Source organism: Dasypus novemcinctus, chromosome 29 (genome assembly GCF_030445035.2).
Source record: "Dasypus novemcinctus isolate mDasNov1 chromosome 29, mDasNov1.1.hap2, whole genome shotgun sequence".
Classification (NCBI taxonomy): domain Eukaryota; kingdom Metazoa; phylum Chordata; class Mammalia; order Cingulata; family Dasypodidae; genus Dasypus; species Dasypus novemcinctus.
In genome coordinates this window covers 11,972,456-11,977,485 of record NC_080701.1, presented here as the reverse complement: position 1 = coordinate 11,977,485, position 5,030 = coordinate 11,972,456, and the positions used below count along the sequence as shown (strand labels likewise).

At 42.6% G+C, this 5,030-nt stretch overlaps 2 pseudogenes; both read left to right on the top strand.

Moving 5' to 3' along the window:
* The first annotated feature begins 2,048 nt into the window (after positions 1–2,048).
* LOC139436124 (elongation factor 1-gamma-like) lies at positions 2,049–2,667 on the top strand (annotated as a pseudogene).
* Positions 2,668–2,802: 135 nt separating this feature from the next.
* On the top strand, positions 2,803–4,681 carry LOC101434917 (elongation factor 1-gamma pseudogene; annotated as a pseudogene).
* The last annotated feature ends 349 nt before the right edge of the window (positions 4,682–5,030 follow it).

Sequence of the window (5,030 nt, the reverse complement as noted above, 5' to 3'; positions counted from 1 at the left end):
TGACCAGCTCTGCCTATTTTTGAATGTATATGTCAACCAATGATTTCTTTTTGGTTTTCTTTCCTGTTCCCAGACTATTTTGTAAGAGGGATATTGATCACAATTAAGTTACAATCAGAAAAACCACATTCACACTTGAAGGGAAGAACCATTCATCAAAAGGAGTCCTGGTCAATTGAGGTGATATGGTGGGTGATGGAACTTTATGGGTCCCTTTGTGGGGGAAATGACTCAAGTGTCTGAGTTGCTATAAAGGTAAGTTGCATTCTGCCAGGCAGAAGTATAATGTTATTGTTCTTTGGGAGCTGAATATAGGTAGAAGGGTGAGAATGGGGCTGAGTCATTGGTTGTTTTGCTCTTAGATCCATTCCCCACCCTCCTCTGCCCTGGACTGTGTCATATGGAAATGCCTTTTCCAAGCTCTCTTGTTGAATTCAGGTAGTTTCCAGAAATTGGAGGCACTGGCAGAAAGCAGGAAGGCAGAAGAAAAGAGAAGCAGGATATTTCTCCCCCTTCCCTCTCTGCACCAGGGGCTCTCTGTCAGTAGCTACTTCTCCTCCATCGCCCTCTTCACTACTCCTGTAAGGTCTCAGCTCCTGCCAGGCAGGCTCACTGTGGTTCCAGCTTCTTCCAGGTGGCCCTGGCTCCTGGAATCCTGCAACATGGCAGCCTTGGTCCTCCAACCCTGGTGAAGCAGCTTCCTGCTCTTGCTAATTCCTGGGTTGCCTCACCACCCCATGTTTGACTCTTCCAGTTCAGCATCACCAAGGTAATCAGTTCCTTGTTTTGAAAACCAGTCACCAAGAGACACACCTAGAGATGTGCTTTTTTAAAGAAATGTTATTGACTGACCTCTGGCTGATAAGATGCGGAAGTGGGAAAACAAGTGGGTGGGAGTGTAAACTGGAAAAACTCCATGGCAAGTAAATGGGCAATATTTATAACTACCAGAATTACATGCCCAAGTTCATGCCCTTTGCTCCAGCAAATCCACTTCTACAAATTCATCCTATAGATATATTTGCACATGTTCAAATAATGTTTGTAAAGATTATTCATTGCAGCATTGTTTGTAATAGTAAAAGATTGGAAACTACCTAAAACTCCACTAATGGGAGTGGGTTAAATAGATTAGGGTACATTCATAAAGTAAACTAATACGCAGTCACTCAGAGAAAATGAGGAAGTTCTTTATGAACAGTTAAGGATAAATCCCCAAGAGATGAAAAAGCAAGTTATAAAACAGTGCTTGTAACACTACCATAAAGGAATAAGTATACACAATATATTTACTTATATTCACAATGATTATCTCTAGCAAGGAAGTGACAATACTGACCACCTCTGGAAAGAAAGATAGGGAAGATGGAGAAAGGGGAAGACGGGGAACTTTCCCAGTATTTACTCTTTAGTATCTTTAGACTTTATTAATAATTGAGTGATTACAATTATTAGAAATAAAATTTAAATTTAAGGAAATGCAGCCCCATTTTGCTCGCCAGAGACAAACCTAGAACACACATATGAAGAGAAAAACAGAGAAAGGTTGAAAATACAAGTGGATGAAAAATATATTCTGTGTAAAGCTAATAAGAAGCAACAGAATGCTGAGGAAGAAATATGAACCAGAAAAAAATATAGAGTAAGGCAAAAAGCACTAAAAAGGAGCATTAAATAAAATATAATACAAAAAAACTACCAGCCATGAACATGTATGTACCTAACAACATAGATACAAAATATATAAAGCAAAAACAAAAATAACCGCAAGAGAGAAATTGTGCGAATAAAAAATTTCTAAGGACATAGACAATTAGAACATACAATCAGCAAGACTAATCTAATAGATACATAGAGATTCTTGCACTAAGAAATGGGGACTCTCCATCCTTTTCCAGCACATATGGAACGTACACAAAAGTTGACCAAGTATTAGGAGACGGAAGAAATCTCAACACATTTCAAAGAATCCGTGTCATTCAGGCCATATTCTCTGACTGCATGTAATTAAATGAGAAACCAGCAATAGCCTTCTCTGCAGAATCACCATGGCGGATGGGACTCTGTTTGCTTATCCTGCAAGGCCCATGGCTGAGCAGGTCTGTGTGCCCACCACACCATTCCACTTTGGCCAAACCAACCACGCTCCTGAATTTTTCTGCAAATTTCCTGCCAGCCAATTCCAGCATTTGGGAATGACGATGGATTCTGGGTATTTGAGAGCAGCACCATTGCCTACTATGTGAACAATGAGGAGTTGCAGGGAAGCAGTCCAGGAGGTGCAGCGGGTGAGCTAGGCTGCCAGCAGCACAGGCCCCCAGCCAGTATTTGGGTGTTTCCTCCCTTGGGTATCATGCATCCCAACAAGCAGGCCACAGAGAATGCAAAGGAGGTGGTGAGGCAAATTCTGGGGCTGCTGGGTGCTCATTTGAAGGTGAAGAGTTTTCAGGTGTGTGAACATGTGACTCTGGCTGATGCTACAATTGTCTACGCCCTGTTGTGTCTCTACAAACAGGTTGCAGAGCCTTCTTTCTGCCAGGCCTTCCCCAAAGCAATCACTGATTCCTCATTTGCATTAGGAAGCACTAGTTCCGGGCTGTGTTGGGGGATGTGATACTCTGTGAGAAGATGGCCCAGTTTGATGCTAAAAAGTTTGCAGAGAGATAATGACCATCCCAAGGAACAGAGAGAGTCTGTGACTGCAAGCAAGATAGTCCCATCCATCTGCCCCAGGAGATCGAAGCCCCCTCTCAGTTAGAGGTGGAGTGGGCATCACCATCCCTGAATGCTCAGGATTGGGGAATGAACAGTGGACTAGAGTAGGTTTACTGTTATTATACTATAGATTTATTGTTATTCTACCAATGGAAGAACTCTTATCATTGATGCGGAGGCAGTGGCCACCAGAGGTTCTGAGGGGAGGGCAAGGGAAAAACATGTGTTAAATGGGGCATTTTGGGGTCATTGAAACTGTCCTGGATGACGTTGCAATGACAGATAGAGGCCACTATATATCTTGTCATAACTTAGAAAATTGTGCAGGGGAGAGTTTAAACTATAATGTAAACTACAATCCACAATTAGTGGCAATGCTCCAAAATGTGCTTAACAATTTTAACAAATGGTACCACACTAATGAAGGACGTTGTTAATGTGAGAAAGTGTGGGAGGGGGAGGGGGTAGGGCATATGGGAATCCCCTACATTTTTTAATGTAACATTTATGTAATCTAAGTATCTTAAAAAAAAAAAAGTATATCTAAAAAAAAAAAGTTTGTAGAGAGTCAGCCTAAAAATAACAACTCACAAAAAGAGACAGTTCCACTAAGCAGAAAGAGGAGAAAAGGGCAGCTGTCTCTGCTCCTGAAGAGGAGAAGGATAAAAGTGAGCAGCAGCTGGCTGTTGAGCTGATGGCCAAAGACCCCTTTGCTCACCTGGAGAACCTTTGTGATAGAGGAATTTAAGCGTGCGGGGTCCAATGAGGGCATATGTCCTGTGGTGCCGCCATATTTGAAGGAGTCCTTTGACAAGGATGGCTGTTCCTTGCTGTATTCTTAGCGCTGCTTTGGGTACCAGACCTTCACGAACTGCAACCTTGTCACTGGAATGTTCCAGTGACTGGACAAGCCTTTACCAGTGCCATCTTCTTTGGAAACAATGATAGCAGCTCCATTTCTGACTGTGTGTCTTCCCAGGCCAGGAGCTTGCCCTTCCACTGACCAGACTGACAGGTGGACTATGAGTTGTACACATGGCAAAAACTAGATCTTGGCAGTGAGGAGACCCAGAGACTGTTTCAAGTGTATTTTTTTTTATTTATTTTTTAAAAAGAGATATTTAGATTACATAAATGTTACATAAAAAATATAGGGGATTCCCATATGACCCATACCACCCATATTTACCCCTATTAACAACATCCTTCATTAATGTGGTAATGTCATTGCAATTGATGAACACATTTTGGAGCATTGCCACTAAGCATGGATTATTGTTTACATTGAAGTTTACACTCTCCAACACAATTCTGTAGGTTATGGCAAGACTTATGATGGCCTGTATCTGTCGCTGCAATGTCATTCAGGACAATTCCCAAGTCCCCAAAATGCCCCTGTATTACAACTATTTTCCCTCTCCCTGACCTCAGAACCTCCAGTGGTCACTGCCTCCACATCAATGATATAATTTCTTCCTTTGCTAGAATCACAGTAAGTCTATAGTAAAATACCTGTAAGTCCATTCTAGTCCATAGGTTATTCCCCAATCCTGAGGATTCTGGAATGGTGATGCCCACTCCACCTCTAATTAAGAGGGGGCTTTAGTCCCATATGGCCAATGGATGGGACTCACTTGCTTGCAGTTGTAGACTCTCTCGGTTCCTTGGTGTGGTGGTTGTCAATCCTCACCTCCTTGTTAGTTGTCCCGGGTGAGTCCAATGAACTGGAGAATAGGTGTCACAACACCATTGAGTCTTGGGGCCCAGTTGGCACATGAACAGCCCAAAGATTCAAGTCTCTTGGACATATACCTACCAACCCCAGCACCAACTAAAGATTAAAATAGAAGGGACAGAAGAGCCATGTGTAGGGAAACCACAAATGAGTCCACCTCTGTCACACTGGAGAGTTCAAGTGTATGTTTGGGAAGGGACCTTCCAACATGTAGGCCAAGCCTTCAGTTAGGGCATTGCCTAGCTGGTTTCATGTGCCCTCTAAGGAGAACTGGGTCATTAAAGGAAACTGAACATGGAAGAAAAAAATCAACAATAAAAAATAGTGTTTTAGTTTGCTAGGCTGCTGAAAGGAGATACCATAAAATAGGTTGACTTTAACACTGAAAGTTATTAGTTTACAAGCTTGCAGTTTTAAGGCTATGAGACTGTCCAAATCAAGGCATCCTCAAGGCAATGCTTTCTCCCCACACACTGGCTACCGGGGATCCTGGGCTCCTCTACCACGTGCCAAGGCACATGATGGTACCAGCTGGTCTCTCCCTTCTCTTCTGTGTGTGTTGTTTTCAGCTTCTTGTTTC